This window comes from Phalacrocorax aristotelis, chromosome 2 (genome assembly GCF_949628215.1).
Source record: "Phalacrocorax aristotelis chromosome 2, bGulAri2.1, whole genome shotgun sequence".
Taxonomy (NCBI): Eukaryota; Metazoa; Chordata; class Aves; order Suliformes; family Phalacrocoracidae; genus Phalacrocorax; species Phalacrocorax aristotelis.
In genome coordinates this window covers 82871777-82892064 of record NC_134277.1, presented here as the reverse complement: position 1 = coordinate 82892064, position 20288 = coordinate 82871777, and the positions used below count along the sequence as shown (strand labels likewise).

The 20288-nt window shown below is 37.0% G+C and overlaps 1 protein-coding gene across 4 annotated transcripts in view; it reads right to left on the bottom strand.

Annotated features, from left to right (window-relative positions):
* Nucleotides 1-20288, bottom strand: part of CDH12 (cadherin 12) — a 588619-nt gene that overhangs the window by 223827 nt on the left and 344504 nt on the right. For all 4 annotated transcript variants that reach the window (XM_075084230.1, XM_075084229.1, XM_075084228.1 and 1 more), the window contains one exon: nucleotides 8067-8210. The gene's annotated coding sequence lies outside the window, so the exon portion shown is untranslated. The remainder of the gene's footprint in view (nucleotides 1-8066; nucleotides 8211-20288) is intronic.

The following is a 20288-nucleotide window of genomic DNA, read 5'->3' as shown; positions in this document are numbered from 1 at the left end:
TCTACCATGGTATCTGTCCAAAGAAAACCTAAAGAGCAGCTGATAGAAAGAGAAATGCCTGACGCGCCTAAACTTTCCATTAAAAAATTTTTAGGTAGATCACTGTGTTTTGCCTGGTACAGCCTGCACTGATAGAAACAACTGAGGTAGGCTGTATGGTAACCAGCTCCACCTGTTCTTTATCAACTAAGTAAGATTGTATCAAGTCAGATTTATTAAATCTCAGATCTTAGTTAAAATCCTCATCTGTCACTAGGTATTTGAACAACATGAACGCAGCTCTTACCTGGACTAGGCAGAAGACATACATAAATTTAGAAATAGTTGTGAGAAATTCCATTCAAGAGAAAATTATAACATAGCATCCTGCCATTTTTACCTGAACATCCCTAGGCACATAATCTCAGAAAGGGCTCTATAACCACCAGGCAATGAGAAGTGAATGGCAATTCTGGATGTGCAGCATCCCCCTTCCAAGCCCTCCACAGAACTGGAACAGCAACATTTAGAAATGTAGTTAAATGTGTGAGTTTTCTGTTTAAAATATTCATGCTCATTGATCACAAATAAGGCAAAAAATATCATATAGTTATTACAGAAAAAGCGAGCTGATTAAAAAAAAGAGTGACCTTTAGAAAACATTTGCAAAAAACACCCATTGTTTGTTGGAAGATAATGCCCCAGGGAGTTCCACGCAGAGGCAAAAAAAAAATCTAAGCAAATAAACAAATAAACCCATGCAGTTTAAATAACAAGCTTAGAGAAAACTAGTTGTACAAGAAAAAAAAAATCTTTTTTAACTGTACTTATTGAAAACACCCAGGTGCTGATGGCTGTGCTCCATTTTGCCATACATAGTCTCTCCTTTACACTCAGCCTAGGATTACTCACATTCTTGGCTGCTGGAACTCAAATATGTCCTTGAATGATACATTTTGGCTCTCAGGGTGAAAAAGAGTGACGGGTAATTGCTATGTGCTACATCTGACAGGTAATTCAGAGTGGGATTGAAGTCCATTGATGGACCTGAATTTAGTTGCTTATATGTTCTGTGCACCAGACAACAGGCATTTCCATTCCAAATAATAAAAAAGTGGTGGGGCAAGGGGGAAGAAGATGAGGAGACACCAGGACAAATGCAAAAAAAGTGATGGTGCCTGAAAATTTCAAAGGATTTGTATGCAGTGAGGACCAAAAAATGTGATAGAAGTCTTAACATTGAATCACAAAATTGTCAGAGAGAAGTGATACTCCTCAAAAAGCATTTTAATTAGCAAGTTCATTTAAGTGTTTTCCTTATCAGTGCTCACCTTCTCAATATCACCTCTTAATCTCTGTATTTATTCTGGCATACACGGTCTTTCAGCCAGGAGCCAGGTATATCACATTTTATCTCTTTATGTATTTTGACATATGTGCCTCTCCAAGTAGCAGTTCAGAGATAGAAGTGCCAAATTACCAAAACATCTGTTTTATAGAAAACCTGAGTCCCACTGTCTAGGAGGTCAGATTAAAAAAAAAAAAAAGAAATTAAAGATGCGAATGTGAAACACAGCTGTATCCTCAGAGAATTGCTTATCACATAGTGACAGAAAAAAAGTGACTTTTACTGAAAGGCACAGGGCTTTTTATTGTTCATTTTCTTCTACCCGTGTAAATCAGAACTTCTGTAACACCTGTTTAAAGTTATGATAAGTAAGTCTACACTAGGTAGGTTTACTCCCTTCTCTAAATTATTACTATTTTACCCAGAAAAGGAATAAGAAATGTTACTTGTACCAGGGAATGCAATTAATTTTTATTCCATTTACCATTTTCAAGAGGTACAGCTGAATATTTAAAATTATGGTAAACAAGTACCAAGATTATTATTAATATTTTAAGGAGAGATGAAAAGACTGTCAAGAAGGAAAGATAGAAGTTTCCTAAATGAAAATGAAATGGCTTTTCATTTTGTTGTACAATTAATATTACACTTTAATGACTGAAGCATTACTTGAAGAGTTTTTACAGAAAGCTTGTTGCAACTAAATTTGAGTGAATTGGCAGAATGGCTTCATCATCAAATATTTAACAAAAGTATTGAGTAAAAGTCTGCTCAGACTGTTGAATACAATGAAAATCTAGTCAACAATTACTACATTTTAGCTTTTCTTCATGCTACAAGTATTCTTAGAAAATAATCTTTAAATTTTACTCTCTGGTATATTTATTCCATTTACCAATATTGGCTTTATTTGCAGTATTTTCTTAAATAGAAAAAAATGAACCATGGAATGAAGCCTCTTCTTTTTTTTTCCCTTTTAGATTATATATTGAACTAAATATAAAACAGGCTTATGAAAGAATGTAACAAACACACACAGAGTCAGTATGCCTGAGGACAGAATGCCAAGAAAGTTATTCTTAATAAATGTACTTTGTGATCTTCATAAAGGCTTTTAAGAGAGTTGCTTAATCTGCCATCTCAATTCCATATGCAGAAACACTATACTATACATATATATATATATATATAGTGTCCAAGGGGACTGAAGAACATAAGGGAATAGTAAGGGAACTCAGAACCTAGGTCACCAGTTCTAACCAAGGCCTGCGGGTAGTGGTTGAACTGCATAAACAAACAGAAATCTTTGCAAAACTAATAAATGGCATGGGCACCTCCTTTAGCAAATGTGTGTCTGCATTTACAATTAAATTTAGCACTTGCTGGCAGCCTTCAGAGAACAGCAGCCAAGAACCTACCTATCGCTTATAGGCTCTAAATGACCTAGGTCAAAAAGCTGGATTTCGCGATCAGTGCTGGAGCACAGTTTTGATCAAGAAAGGTCAAAAGTATTGTCTGTTTTCTGGAAAAGGAGTGGGTTTGCATCCTATTTACCTTCACTGGCAAAAAAAAAAAAAAAAGATAAGATAATTTCAAATGTTTTTCTAACCAAGTCAGCCACAACTGTATTTTGTAAGTATATATGGTGTGCTAGACATAGTATTAGTGCGGTCAGTGAGTAAATGCATGCATGAAAACAATAATAAATCTGATCTAAATTTGGAAACAAAAACTTCTCATTTAACTGAGCATTTATTGTCTGCTTTGGAGATTGTTCAGAATATACTGCACTCTGGAAATTGAAGGACAACATAATTCTGGTACCTAAGTATATAACTCCTAAACTTAAGTGGGATACAGCACTTTATTGTGAGTTAGATGCTTAGATACTTTATTATTTTGAATCTCAGACCTACATGTTTCTCATGAATGCCTCTGTAAAGGTTTCCAGTCTGAGCTGTGGTTACAGATCTGGGACATTCAGCACAACAGCACAGAGATGGGCTTCAGTACCCACAGACCCCAAATCACACTCTGCTGGGATACAGATCAGTAAACTTAGCTTACATTATACATGTGTCAACCAATGCAGTCATTGCCTTAAAAAATATTGACACTGAGACATCTGCAAGAGAAAGATGCCCCTCCAGCCCCAGAACTCTCTGGCTTACATCAACGAGTTTGGTCTTTAAAGACTCTTTTCACCCTCGAAACTGAAGCGATACATTTGACAGAAACTGAACCACAGCTGCTCCTAAAGTAATCTGACCAAGTCTTATGATGCAATATTATAGCTCCCATCTGGTTGGCAGAAAAAGAAGCCTCTAAATAATCCATTGCAAAATTAGCATTGTAAAACATATGTCTTTGACTTCTGCTAATACCAAGTCCAGCAATAAATATGGAGATGTAGGTTTGTATTTTACTTTGATATAGATACCACCTACAAGAAAGATTCCCCCCCCCCCCCCCCAAACTACCAGGTTTGAAGGTTCAACAGGAAAGCAGAGTGAAGCTTTCTGCCTCTCAAAACACCACTGAACATTCAAAGCTTTGCTACAAAATTATTGCCTCAACAAATATTCATCCAGGGACACACGCCAAACTCAATGCTTTCAATGAGTTACATCTCTGCAAAACAAGTGGACCTTAGTGAAAGTTTCTATTGATACAAAGGAAGATAAGGTTTGAAACTCATTCTTTAATATGGTGCATTTATGATGAAGAGCAATAAAAAGACAAGCCAGGAAAAAGTAGTAGTAAACACTACATTTGCCTCTAAATCAAATAATTATGAGTCTAAGAAGTCATTCAGAAGGTGTAACTTTCACAGTGAGTTGAAAATAACAACTCCTGAAAATATGTTGAAAACTTACATAGGTATATATATAAATACACACACTGCAATGTATGTTTCTTTTTAACTGTAAGGTATGCTTTTGCAAGAACAATGACATCCTGAGGTATCTGAGTTAAAGCTTGCAGAGCTTTATTTCCATGAACCAGTTAAAAGCATGTTACTTAGGCAGTGTAGACACACACATAGACTCCAAAGCTGGAAAAAGAACTGGCTTTTACCGTGCTAGCTACTTACTGTACACTGAGATACAGCCCCTGACATGAAGAATGTACAATCTAAAACAATAAAAGATACAGAATCAGGGGATAAAGAGATGGTAGAGTGTTGGAGCACACATATCCCATTCATGTGAGTACTGGAGTGTTTTCAGAGGGGTTTTCTGTTTCAATTAAAAAGAAAAATTTACAGAAGTAGACCAAGTAAGAAAAGTGGTGTCCTGACAGCATCAGAGGAAGGAGGAGAATAGATGTGAAAGCAATGAAGCATTAAATCATGGTAGCTGAAGAAAAGGAAAGGAAAGACAGAGGGACAACGCTGAGAGGAACAGAATGAAAAGAAGCACAGATCACTAAGAAGAAAAAGAAGCTATATGAAGAAGGCGGCTCTATCCAGAGGTGCAAGAGTAAGTGCCCAGGAAACAGACTAAGAAAATAACAGAAGGAACAGGAATAACAAGAGTCTGGTGGGACACAATGGTCTCGCTAGGAAAGCTGATGTTAATTCTCCAATGCATGTTAATAACTCAGGACTTGAAAAGACGCCCTTCCTGGTAAAGCCAATTGCCATATATCTTTGAGAAAGGAAACTGTGGAAACTCATTAACCCCTGAAGTTTATTATATCTCACTCTTACCCTCGCCTCTTGAAGTTACAATATATCTCTTTACCTGACATTATCTGGATTATTAACTATAGTTATTAACAGTTGTTTTCTTTTTCATATATCACTATCACTGTTTTAGCAGGACTGTTCCTTGCTGCTCTATGGTTGGTCTTATGTCAGCTTTTGGAGAGGTCCCTTGGTTTACCCCTTTTCAAACCTTGATTTAATAAATTTCCTTAAAAAGCTCTGAAAACATTAAAGCTTTATCATCAAATGCTAATTTTCAATGAAGTTAGGCCAGATGGCAATCATACTTTTCTGTCAGTAATAAGAGGACATAGCTTGAGGCAAAAGAATTTAACACTGGCCTCATACAAAGAACTTGAAATATCTGAAATAAAGTTGAACTCTGCATACAGCTTTATATTTAATATATGATATAACCTTAGAGAAAAAAAAAAAGGTCCAAGAGAAGGAACTAGGCTATATTGACACGTCTTCCACTGCCTTTCTGTGTAACCTGTGTTCATATGTTTACCAAGTCTGAAAAGCTTCAGTGAATCAGATGCCCCACATTATTTGCTTAATGAGGAATGATATTTCCCATATTACTGAGGCCACTTTTGGACTATCAGTACATATGAACAAGCCCACAACCCACCAATGGAAAAGATCAGAAAATAATTGTAGCATTATTGTCTATTTTTATCAAAACATGAGGAAAACTAGCATTTCTCCATGTTTGGTGAACTGTCATCTCATACAGTCTCTGAGGCTAACATACCGGAAAGTAAGTGCTCTTCACTTAGAAGCAGATAGAACATCTGATCTTGTAAAATAATAATAAAGATGTAAGTGCATTTGTAAGATTTGTTTAGAAACCCACAGACACACTGCCATGAAAGCGTGATTTATTTATTTTTTACTTACAGTAACAGCTTTGTGAGACAAAAGGGAAACAGAGCCATCATGTCAAACAATGTTTGTAGTCAGCCCTTGTGAAAGACTGGAACAGAAGTTCCTGCTATTCGTATGCAACCTGGATGTCTGAGTCTGCATAGGAATTATTTACACTAGAAATTTTTCCACACAGTGCATTAAGTTATTGTCTTTCGATTTTTTTAATGAATACCCTGATGTATATTACTGAACACTAATTATGCTGAGAAACCATTGATTATTCATGAAAGAATAAAAGTGAAGGCAGGTATAATGGAAGCTGATTTATGCATTCAAATATTTCAACCCTGGTCAAGACTTCCATCTCTGGGTGGAAGAAACACAAAACTTAGTAAATATATTAATGTAACATGAAAGAAGTGAGCCATACGCTACACCAAAATGAAGATCAGTGCCTGTAACTACTTCCAAACTCAATTTCCTTTCCAAGAAAACTGTGGACATTGAGTCACCATTATAAAAAACATACTTTCAGAAATCATTTCAAGGAGAACATACTGATAGACAGTTAAAACTGTCACATTTCTTAGTATGCTCTCTTAAAACCTCAGGTCATTTTCCCATATGTTTATGTTTCTGTGAGAAAGAGAACTTGGTATTTCTCACTGAAAAAGCCAATGGAATATATAACGAACCTGCAGGTAGCCAACATTTCCCTGAATTGTCCTTTTTTATTCTTGGGGTGTGGGGGGAGAGTTGGGGGGGTGGAGGGGAGGAGTGGAGCGGGGCAGGAACTTTGAAGGTATTTTTGGATGAAAAAATAGATTTCCATAGTGAGTAGCTGAGCTTTTAATGCAAGATATAGTGCTATTAATTATATTACCAACAATGATACAGATATTTAATGACACTAAACAGTATTGGCTGCAAAAAGCAGTGCAATTAAGTCACACTTTTATAAACTACCCAGGAGTGATACATCTGTTTAAGACTGCAAGATTTGAAATAAATTAACTTTCCATTGATCTTTTCTCCCTATTATGACAGATTTTTAAACACAGTTTGTTAATTTTTGTAGGCAACAGAAAGAACACGGACATGTTTAGTACAACAGATCTTAATCTGGTCCCTTATAGTATTAAAAAGTTGGGCTGTTTGCTAGCTCCTTAATTATGCCCCCTGACAGCATAGCTATTAAGTGTGGACTTGACTGAGACTATCATATTCAGTTCACTTTAGGCATTTTAGGGTGGACATGCCATAGGTACATCGGGTCATCTAACTAACTCCAGGCTGCCGAAGCATCTCTGACTTTTCCTTAGTAATCATTTAATCTTTCAAGGCAGCCTCCTTCATATACTCTCTGCTTTTTTTCTTTCAAGATAAAGATTTCTAATCATGTCTATTTCTTTTGATATGCCACACTTTCTATTACCCCATGAAAAATACGTCCTCTCCCTCTTCAGTCAAGCACTACTCCTCCCTCTTCTGGCATCTACCAATTTAATTTTCTGGGCACTCAAATTGAACCAGCACCCCACTCACCCTTATCCCCCCCAGAACTTCTAATCCTATGAAAGTAACTACAAACCCCATCAGCCTCCGAGTATAACATTACACACACCAGTCACAGCCTTCAGTCTGACAGTAACCTGGAAAGCTGCATGCATATTCTTGATTCACATTTCAAAAATCCCTTTCTGTCTCGTTTGAATGCCATGGGACTTTGAAGCCTTATGTCTACAAGGTCCTGCTTGTGAAGGAACAACGGTCCTCATTCAGAATGAAGTTTTACCATAATGTACTTTTGCTTTCCAGCTGCTGTTCTTCCCCAGATAAATACACTAAGCACAAAGGGGGAAAGTGTGCTTGCCTTTCCTCCTCCCTGCTCACACCACTGCACGTTTCTAACGTTTTTCTTCAAGCTTCAGAGGAGGACCAAATTGGAAATAACTGCAGCCATTCATAAGAAGCTGCTTAAAACCTGAATCCCTCCAGAGAGGATTTCCAAGCTGGGACACTTGCCTCTGCTCCCAGCCCTCTCCTGACACTCAGCACGGGCTCCCTTGCTGCAGTGCAGGCTGTCAGTTTACTCAGTTTGAACTTTCAATGCAGAAATTCGGCATGATGCAGTCAGCCAGATAAAGCAGCACTTACCTTAATTGAAATCTTTTCTCTGGTAAAGCTGGAGCATCAGTCAAATCAACAGTGATTTGGGGGTAATCTAAGTTTCAATCAACACCCTCTGGGAAGCTGCATACTGCTCTGCCTTTTTTTCGTTGATGTTGAACCCTTCACTGTCTAAAGGAGAGAGAGAAAGATAAGCTGAAATCCTCAGAGGCTCCTAGGGAGTGAGAGAAGAGGCACCAAAGCAATGTTTCTTAACATGAGATTCTCAGCAAGCGTGCTCGGGTCTGGAAGATCGTGTAACTGCTGTGATAGGCTCCTGTCATGTCCCCTGAGCTGTGAGATGATCATTGACCTGATTAGCTCTGAACACTCCCTACATGCAGAGAAAGCACTGAGAGGATTGGTGGGTCGCAAGGGAATTGGGAAAGGCACCAGGGCCGCTTGGGAATCTTCATTCTTCCAGACTAATGGATGTGCTGCAGCTGAGGCTGTAATTTGTGAGGAGGTTATGCACAACGTTAACCATCTGAGGACTTAAACAAATGTGCTTTTGCATGCTGTTTCTCAAGGTGCACCAGCATTCAACACAGGGTAGAGCTGAGTAATTAGAGGCTGATGTAGCTGTTTCATAATACAAGGCTCACTGTATGAGATGTTCTGTAAGCTGAGAGATAAAGTGGATTCATACATTTGTCTCTGACCCTGGAGACAATAGCAGTTAGTGGGTAGAATAAATGTAATTAGCATGGTGGGCTCATGTTAGCCCCCAGATGGCAATCAATCACCCGGGAAAGAAAAAGAAAAGAACAACAAAACCCAAACAGACTAGAATTATTTAACAAGCATATGTAACAATTTAAATAAAATGTAGAGAAAGAATGCCAAATTAGTACAGAAAGGACTCTTCAACGTAGAGATAAAATCAGTAGCAAAGCACAATAGTACAAGTTCTCTTCTACGATTGCAATAGAGGGCAAAAAAACAAGGAATGCATTTAAAAGACCTAATTTGCCTTTCACTTATACTGATACAAATAAATCTATTAAAGATGACAGTTTAAATACAGATTGGAAAAATAAAAGCAGGGTGAAAGAAGAATGAGGTGAATTTGTGACCTGTTTTTGGTTTTAAGGTGTTATGGAAACTAGATTTTTGTGTACCAAGTATTCAGGCTTATGTGGTCAAATGAGTTCAGCCAAAGTATGGCAACTTTTATGACTATCCTCATCTGCTATTTTCCTGCTTCTTGGACAACAATCATGGCACTAGCCAGTTGACTCATTTTTCCATTCAGATTTATCCATGGAAATACCAGTTTGTGACTAAGAGAGGAGTTCACAGAACAATATATTTAGTAATGGTGACCTGAGGCACCAATACAAAATGGATAATATTTAATTTTGATAGCACCTAAAGAAGAACATTTGGAACTTACAGTAGCAATGTTAGTTCATATATATTTATCATAAGTTACTCTATGAAAGCTGAAACAAAGATAATCATAAACATATACAGAAATTCTTAATCACTTTTATTTACTTTAAGTCTGGTTTTATCCATCTTTCAGGTAAATTAGTGTAATTGTATTTTAGTAGGATAAGCACTCAAGAAAGCAATTTTTAAGTTGTTAAACAAATAGCAGAGAAAATGGATTACATATTTACTTTCTGCAAGCATTCACATCTGAAATCTCATTATTACAGAGAAGAGTATCACAAGACTTGGATCACCCAGAAGTAACCAGAAAAGTTTGAATCTCCTATTTATTTAGCAAATCACAGCTGACAATGATTTCTCACCCAAACTGCAGTCACCCTAACTGTAACACCTGAGAAACAGACAATAAATCCCATGTTCCCACTACACAGACAGTAGGAAGAGATTAACTTTTCTACCCCAACAGTGGTAGTAATATCATTTTCATTATATTCCTCTGGAAATGTCTCTCTCTTCCCACTGATCAAAAGCTCCTCCATGTGCAAAATCAGGATTATAAGACTGTTTGGGGCATTTCATATTCACACAGCACATTTCTTAGAACATAGCTTATCTTTCAGTATGATTTACAGAATGCCTATCACCCAGGGATTCCTGTTTCACCTGGGACTAATGGTAACAAAGTAAAAATTAATCAAATAATAAGGCTTTTACATGCATTAATATGAAAGAGAAACACATTCTTGAACTTGACTAAAATGGTTTCATGTGTCAAGACCAAGGTGATTTTCTGAGACAATCCTCACTGAAAAAGAGGTTGCTTTCCTTACCCATAAATTTGTACCACAGAATGGGCAGCAAGTCATCCCAACACTTATGATCTTATCTGTTCTGACATGTCATCCCTTACGAAACAGGTAATCCACAGACACATACTGTATTATTTATGATTTCAAATACAATGAAAGAGATTAAATATGAAAAAGACTTTATTCAGACAATTCTTTTGCCATTCCTGAAAGCTTCCAATTTCAGGTTTCTTGCTGTTTTGTTTAGTTGAGTCCTAACTCTTACTAGCCCTGGAATTTTCAACACTTCTTTTAAAGTACTGTTCCACAACCTAAGAGATCTCCATGTCAGGAATACTATTCCTATTACAAGCCCCTTTTCAAATCTCTTTGAGTAGTTTTCTACTAAAAATTCCACTCTTATTATACAAATTGTAATTCTTCTCACTTAATGTTCTGATTGCCTTTTTGAGGTTTAAAAGTCAACATTCATCAGAAGTTTATAGTACATAACTGAATTATCTTAATTGTTTCTTACTTTGGGTAAAGTTCTGGAAAAGAAAACAGCGGGTTGAGAAAAGGGACTGAAGCATGAAGTGACAAAATTTGAAGTGACAACATGATTTAAGTTTATGCAGAAACAATTGGGACTTACTGTTGAATTGGACAACTGGGTAGGAAACTGGCATTTTAAATTAAGTGTTAACAAAAGGAAACAATAATTTGAGTCACTCAGAAATCTTGCTGTAGTCCAAACAGCAGAAGTTAAGTCAATTGCCTTGGGTCCTATTCCAAATCCTAAACATAACTTAAAATTTTGAATTCAGTTCCTATCAGTCATCTGAATAAATGGACAAAGTTTGTTCAAAGTAAGGAGATCAGAGAAGTAATATGTCTTCAACAGGAGATAATATAATGACTTATATAGATTAAAAAAAATAAAATTCTAAAAAAAACCCCTCATCAGATCATCATTCTCATACAAGGGGGACAGTACACTAAACCAGTTAAAGGGGAGGGGAGGGGGGGAAGGAATAAGAATAGTTTTCTACGCAATCCATAATTAACCTTTTGAATTCACTGCCACAAGCCATGACTGTAGCAAATAATTAAAATATACACGTGTGAGAAAATTTAAAAATCACAACAGGATTTAAAATATATACTCAAGAAAAATTTCCTTGTTTCAGGACTGTTCCTCAAAGATAGACAAAAATATTACCTCCTGGGCAAGACAAGATACTAATCATAGGAAAAAAATCCTCTGCTATCTAATACTATTTAGTAATAAAATTTAGAAGACCTTTAAAGTATCATTGCATAAGCCATGGTATTTTTACTGTCAAAGGTCATTAGACACTCATGTTTCATTAAAAGAATAATTTAGTTGGTTTGGGGTATATTTTAACAGATTAATAGCATTTTTTAAAGGAGATTTATTTCCCAAATTGGCCATTTGAAGAGACTGAATGTTAAAATAAATACAGAAAACTCTACTAGTGTAAGTTTTCTAATATTAATGTAAAAATCTTCAGTTAAGAGACACAAACTACTGCAGCAAAATACTTCACCATGCATCACTGTAAATTCAATACAGAATAATGGCCATAGAAGAACGGATAGCAAAGTGACGGAATCACCTATACGCTAATATATTCACAACTTTTCTGCTGGCCCAAATCACACACAGTCAGTTGCCTCAGCTGTGCTGATGCTAAGGAACTCAACGAATTAGAAGTGAACCATGTCTATACCCATAGCTTCAACACACAGAATTATGCTTAGAAAGATCCTTTGCTATGAAAAAGATATACTATACAAGATGTACCAAGAGTGTCAATTTGCTCAGTAATTTCTTCTTTTTTAAAAAGTAATTAACAAAAAGAAGTATTGTCTGCTTCATTTTGGCTGGAAAAACAGTAATTAGAAATCAGGTGTGGGAATACTGTAGGACAGCAATGAAACCAGCAGAATAAAAGACTTAATAGAAGAGACTGAGTAAAGCCATCTTTACCCTTCATCTCTCCAGAGAAAACATATAAATAATACACCACTTAAAAACATTAAAATGCTTTGAAGAAAAAGAAACCCATTTGAACCATTTGAACTTTCACAACCATCAGTTTTTCTAAATTTTGGCAATGATTTTTTCCCCATGGCAGCCAGAGACAACCAGACTAGATAGCTCTCAGTAAAACCTGACAATTGCCATGCATTTCAGCACTGAAATTTTACTCTCATCCTCATTACCTTCAAAAGCACGAGCTGAGCAGTTTCGACTACAAATTCTCATCTGGCTTACACCAGCATAGCTGCATTGATTTAAGTGGAACTGTACAGCATATTTATAAACTAGTGAGATCTCATGTAAAAGCAATACAATTTGTCATTGATGAATATTACATCGGATTTCAAAGATCAACCTTCCTGCAATACCGTCCAATATTTTATTTTTTATATGGGTCATCTTTTTACAAACTTTCGGGCCAGAGTAAGTACAGACAACACAGGAAACTTGTTTGCATCTAACAAAAAGTGTAATCTTGAACCTTCAGCACTTCAACTCCTTGTCCGATAGGTTCTTGATGTTAAGGTAAAGATGTGATCTGGATGGAAGAAAACAGCTGAATCCTGGCCATACTTATTGGAAAACTGCTTCACTTCATGAGGCTTCTCCTTCTGGTAGCTCTAGGGGCTCAGACAAATACAAAGCGCTCTTGCTGTTATCTGACCAGTGTTCTCACTCCCAGTTTAGCAATAATAATCAGTACTGTTCTTTTTACTTAGGCCAAACTTTCAAAGATAAGGAAAGTAGTACAGCGTATTACTTTAAGACATTTCTGATTATTTTATACTATGTACAGGTTTGAGCTTCATTGTACACTTTTATTAAGCTAGGGTGGTAGACTGTGACATTGCAATGTTAGTGTTACTTCCTTGGTGGCATCCCCACAATGTTGGAAATATTTAGGAGGCACAGCTAATCCTGGATTTAAGTAAAGGTCCACAAAAAGCATAAAGAAACAAATGCAAGTTTTGGAGCATCCAGTACCAGAGCAGAACAGTTCCAAAATCAGAATGACAGTGGGAAGGCTGGTGGTGTCTAAAGTACTCCAGGATTCAGTTCTGGAAGGTATTTAAAAAATATTGTTCTTCCCAAGAGCGGGGGACTTATGGGCAGAGAAGGTACAGAGCCCTGTGAGTGAAAGGAAATGTGGAAGGACAGTGTTTTTAAGAATGTATTTGCATCTGGTAAACAGAAAAGGGAAATAAAGGTAGAAAGATGATGTGAAATGGCCACCACTGTTTTGATTATTCCTCTTCAGTTTTACTACCCTCTGAGAAAAATATACTTTTTATCACAGAGGAATACAGAATGTCCTGAGTTGGAATGGACCCACAAGGATCATAGTTCATGTTCAAGCACCAAATGAATTATGATTGTCCATAATTATAAGGAAAGAAACAGAATGGGCAATTATTTGAATGTGATATGTGCCTGCAATACTATTTAGCTACAGATATGCATTACAAAGGCAGTTTTGTTAAAACATGGAATCCAAATTCTGTTCTGTCTGCTTGGTGCATCTTTCTGTATGAATTGAGAACCTCAGGACTGCTAGAATGTACTCTACAGGACAGAGGAAATTTTATACCTGAAGTCGGTTTATCTCTGCTGAAAATTTCTGTCAGCAATACACTTACACAGTTCAACTGAAAACAAGCTACACAGCTGTAACTAGGGTCATGGTTCTGCAGCAAAATGTAACATATAATTTCTGGTCTGGGTCTCCTTTCTGCTGGGGGCTATAGACCTGCTTTAGGCATAGCAGCAGAAACAGGTTTGCCCCGCAAGTTGTACCACAGGAGCAGTGTGGGAGGCAGAATGACTCAGGGACATCCTTTTGAAAGTACAATTCCTCCCCCACATCCTTCTTGTTCAGGTGAAGGGAACAGTGTGATTTGTGGTATAACCTGTCTCAGCAGCAATTTACAACAACTTCCCAGTAAAATCTCTGTCTGCTCACTCCCTTTTGCCATCCACTTCCTTTAGCATGCAGGAATAGGGGGGAGAGGATGGTGCAGAAAGTAGTGTGCAGGGATGCAATATATTGCTTGTAACCACATAAATATCTTATACCTATCCATTAGCCTCCATGTTCCTGTCTGTCTGAATAAGGAGGGGTTGCTTGTGTCCCCTTGAAGGGGACAAAACTGAACTGCAATTTAGTCTTGGTATTCTCAATGGCATTTTTATAGCTGAAGCCTGCTCTTCTAGTTACTCAGACTAATACTATAAATCTAACATACTTTAAGAGCCACATTTTTGGTGTCATAAACTATCATATCTGTCCATTTTTCAGGGAAGCCACAGGGTTTTCATAATACCTAGAGAAAACCAGATCCTAGGAGGTAACATCTCTGCCCGAGATTGTTCAGACATTATTGGTTGCTGGAAAAGCTTAGAAAAATATAATAACAAACATAAACATTAATTAAACCAAACTTTCCTGCAGTCCTAATTTGCATGTCTCTGACTAGTTTTTAGTCTTCTAACTTCAGGGAATTGGTTTTGTTTCATTTTTTGTTTGTTCTGTTTTGTTGTTTATTTTTAATTTTACCTTTGACTGCTTTTTCTTACATAATGCCACCCTTCTCTTTTTCAGTTTGCCTGTTTCAGTCATCTTTTAATAGGTTTTTTAAATTCTTAAAAATGTCTGATTTTTTCTCTTCAAGTTATTTTAATGTACTTGTTCTCTAGACATATGAAACACCCTGTTTCCTACCTTCATCCGCTGTCTTTCCGATTACTCTTTCCTTGTTAATATTTCTTCCTACAAAATTCTAGTACCACAAGCACTTCCTATTTTTCTTCTCCAAGGATTATTTACCCCATGTCTCTTAATGTTCCTCCTTCCTTGTGTTCCTGCTATTTTTTTTTTTTACAGTCTTAGAAAGAAAAGTATCCTTCTGCTTCCTCTGGCAGTGTTAGAATGGGTAAGTATAGAAGAAGAAAATAGAGGGAGAATAACAGCTACATTTTTTCTGTATACAGACACAAAAAATTTTATGTAGGAAAAGGAATAAAGTGCTGACAAAATTGCTTTTAGCATCACCTTCCCTCAACTACTTTTCAGGAGGAACTGGGAAAGCTGTAAAGAACATGACTGGAAAGTTTGTAATTCCCAGTTCTTTCTCATTTTTCATGGTCTGAAGCATGTTTTCTCTCACATAACAGACACCAGCCCCTTGGCTGTAAAGGATGACTTCCTTCTGCACAGCAAACAGGGAAGAAGGCTGGACTATACTATAAAGAGGACCTGTAACATTGTTTTGATGCCAAGCTCTGAAAGAATAGGCTGATGGAAACAATGGCTAGTAAGACAAGTTCTCATTCGGGGTCAGCACTCTCCCTTCCTGTGTGACCATGCTGGTTAGCTCTTAGGCTAGATTCTGCTGTGGGAATACTCAAGCTCCACCATGCCAAGCTGATGGTGGACAGGTTGGTAAGGTAGTCCCTCATCCCAGTCTTCTGAGCAGAACAGAACTTTCAGAACCTTTCAGAAATCTAAGTGATTTAGTTCCTTCCATGTGCCTACTGGCAGGACCATTACTCCTAAAAGCATTGTACTGCATCCAAGTGTCTAATAAGGTAAGTAGCTTTTATGACATAAAGAAGCCAAATTATGTAATGTATATAGATTTTATTTTTGGGTACCAAGAAACATGATGATTTTAATCTGGTACACAGATACTAACACAGATTAGCAGAGCCTAACGCTGTAGAGTTTTTCTCTTGTTTGTACCACTCACATCACTAAACCTTCCAATGCCCTCCTATTACAGACAGCATGCTACATATTACTACCCCATTAGTTTGCTTATCTATAGCCTATAACAAAATTCAGAACAAAATTATTGCTTCCTTCTGCAGAGCTGCATGTTATTCCTCATCCACCTGTTTTTGAGTCTATCCTGCACTTCAAAAACATCAGTCTCATGGGCCTTTGCGATTATCAGGTTTCCTAAAATTTTCTTTAGATGATCAGCAGAAGAATGAAAAGGCAATAATATACAAAACTGCCTTCTTAATATTTCCATCCTGTATTCATTATTTCCAATGGGATCTATTAATGCCAACATTTAAAAGCTCAGAAGACACAGAATCAGATCATAGTACGAATATGTGACTCAGTTCTAGCCAGCAGGAAAATGAAGGGGGCAGGAGGAGAATGGAGCAAAAAATCAGCCGCCTTCATTCAGGCAGCCCAAGCAAAAGCCACATCTCAGCTACAGCCCCTTCACTCAAGGAAGCAGAGGCGATGAACTGACAACATAAACTTGGGCATCATATCCCACAGAAAGAATAAAGAAGTAGCATCTTTACTTCATTGCATCATGCTGCCAAAAAACAGTACAGAGCATGTTGGAACAGAGTTTCTTTAATAAGGTCTTGGTATGGAAACATGTTGGAAGAGAATAATGTCCCACAAAGCACACCTTTTTCTCTTTATCTCCCTATATCTCTTTTTAAGATGACATGGTTTGAGACAGTTGGCAAAGTAATACAAGTTGGTTTCCAGTGGTTAAACTGCATAGGATTCTCTAGCCACAGAAGAAAGATGAATCATATGATACATTAAAAAAAAATTGTTCAGGTTAATAATTATATCTTTTCTGGACAGGAAGTATCATTATGCGATCATACTCATTTTGGGCCATTAGCCTCTCTTCCGAATTTTTCTGCATATGGAGGAATGAAAGATGGCTTAATTATAGCACTAGGAAATTACCTTCCTTTTGGAGGTGGGGTGGAGAAGTCAGTCTTATAATTATAATGCAAAGATGAGACTGTAGGATATTACCTTAAAATACTTACTCTCAGTTACTCTCTCAGTTCCATTTGCATCTGTAATAAGTAGCATGTTTTAAAGACACTCCTGTATATGGAATGAGAGTAGAAGATTTTGGAAGCCTGAATGTAAAGGGCTCACTTCCAAACTTCAGAAAGTTGCATTTTGTCTTATGGTTGCAAGCTGTGACTAGTGATTGACATGAAAATGTGTAATATTAACATTATCTGTTAAAAATGGTGGGTAAGAAATGTAAATGCTACATATTAATTCATGTTAATTTGTCTCTTTACAAGCATAGCCAACTAGCCTGTGTTGAGCTATCTCCAGAACCATCTATACTGATTATTAATCAGTTTGCAGAAACGCTGTTTCTTTTTTTTCCTATTCATAAAGGCACTTCTGAGAATAATAATTACACTACTTAGCCTTTATCTAGTGCTTCTCATCTTTCAAGTGCTTCACAAATATTAATTCACTAATTAATCTTCCCAACAACTCAGATTACTCCCATTTTACAGATGGAGAAGCATCAGCAGAGAGGGCAAGTGACCTGCCTGAGGCCATGGAGAGCAGAGAAAGGGGAGACTAAGGGAAAAGATGCTTATAAGCAGAAAGGAATGGAGGCTGATGGGACAATTATGGTGATAGTTCAGAAAATAATCATAAGATTCCAGTGAAGAATTTAACATACCACCGGAGGGCAGGCAGTGATAGCCCTACCATGTATTATACAGTCACTCAGTGTGCCAAAGGATCCACAAATCAAAAAATGGAACAGACAAATAAAACATATTGTGCATTTTCACAATGATTTTTTTTAAACAAAATACAGTCTTTTCTTCGATACTGGCAAAATCTTAAAAGTAATTATGAGCAAAAAACTGAGATTAGGAAACTAGATAATTCTAATTTATTGGGCATCTTGTTTGATGTCGGGCTATCTGTACTCAAAACTGGACCAACTAAATGCAAAGACTGCCCAATACTAGTGGCATAAATTCAGTTAGAATTTTTGTGCCTGGTTCATTTTGCATGTAGGGAGGCTGACAGAAAACAAATGGTCTATAAATCTAGATCTAGATCACAGATTTAGTTCAAACTGTATGTAAACAAAACAGACTTGCCTGAAACCTTGCCTTTCTTCTTTCCAAATAACCTCTGTTTAATCCTCTGAGTATCCCAGTAACTTTTTTTTTTCAGTTTTACAATAAAAACTGCCTCTTAATCCAGACCTCCCAAATGACTACAGGAAAACAGACACTTCTACATTAGGACTACAGAGAACGTGGGTTAATATTATTGTATTGTACTGCTGGCAGGAAGACTTTTTCATTGAGGATGTAAGAGATACAGCATTGCCCAGAATTTAGGACAGCAACCGTGGATGCGAGATATCCAGGCTAAATCCATGAATGGAATGACTGAGTAATCTAAAAGCAAAAACTGTTCTCTGTGTCACAGCTCATATGAACTTGGGAATTGGTTTTGGATTGCAATAGAATCCCAACAGGTATACCGCACATACCTACCCAAATCAAAAAGCTCCAAATGATTACAAAAATATTCAAAGTACTGGGAACAAACATTGAGATCTGTACAAAATCTACCAGATGTACAAACAATTGGGTTGAGTTGAGATCACTTTTGCCCCTCTTTGAGAAGGTTTGCTTTTGCTCCATTGATAGGGTAAATGTTTGTTCCAGCTGCGCTTTATGCAGACATTGACATTTGTATATAATACTGTATTGTGTTGATGAGTGACAATAGAAGCAAGGTGCTGAACTGTCTATATATTCTTTTATTCAAAACTCTCACACTACACTGATATCCAAGAGTACAGAAAGCACCAATAAGGATGAAGAGGGGAGGGGAGAAATGCAAAAAAAACCCTGTTAATTTCAGCCACTGCAGTAAGATATATGCTGCAAGGCTTAGTGCTAAAAGGGGAGCTCCCACTCCTGTCCGCTGTGCATTTCTCTCTCAAGTTACCCCTTTGTCTGGAGATGCCCTCAGAATGAAATATATTTACCTACAGAATAGACACACCTATTCAGTGTCTTGGAAAATTACCTTCTTCCCAAGCTCTAAGAACCTGAGTGAAAACTATTATTCCAAGAAAGAATACTAAAAACGTATCTTTCTTTGTTTGCGTAAGATTTTGAAAGTAAAGATCAGGTTTTTTTCTTTCTGAGTTCTACGTCCTTTTAAAATTAATTCTCCCTATAAATTATTTAAGACACATACTCAGGAGAAATTTTCCTGTAAATGACAAGGTGGAATAAAGCTTTATTGGCACTATTTTGATGTTACTAACAAAACATGTATCATGGCTTCAGCATTTGTAAACTTTGTAGCCACTACACATGCTTACCAATCCAATCACCAACAACAGCAAGCAACTTACCACTTCTGATCTCAAATTTTGTAGTGGCGAGAAACAAATTGACTGAGAAGAGTTTCTGCAGCATGCTGTAATCATGATGACACTATTAAATTTGTTATTTCATCCACAGATTAAATTTTTATTTAGCTACTGTGCTACAATGGTTTTTATGTTATTACAAAAAAGTAATGAGACAAAACTTTTGTAACAGTTCACATACATAGGTATAGGACTGATGAGAAGGATGCTGAATAATGACACGAGGGTATCACGCCAGAAACAAGTATTGCATTTTGTCTGTGAAATTTAGTTAGGTTTACTTTGCCTAGGCCAGCCTGTTGGAGGTCTGGGTAGGGTCACAGACCACTCTCACTGAAATTTGGAGCACTGTGCAGAAAGGACTTCAGCAGACAGGAAAAGTGGCAAAGGAAACAAAGAGCCTGGCTCAGCTATGATGTGGCTCAGCAGGAAGGACAAAAACCTTGTTTATGCAACAGACATGAAAATCGCAAGGATACAGACCAGAAGCCCTCAGTTTCTTCCCAGGTGAGTGTTACAGCTGCCAGGTTACACATAAGGTGCTGCAGCTTCATCTTGTGTTCCCTTTTTTCAACACATTTCAACTCTAAAAGGAAGATATGGATTTTATTTACATGTCTCCAGAATTATATTTGAAGGCTACTGAGGAAGTATGGACCTCAAAAGTGCTGGTTATAGAAACATAATTACTGTTTTAGAAATCAAGTTCTTTTAAACAATTATTATTATTTACTTATTTTACTTA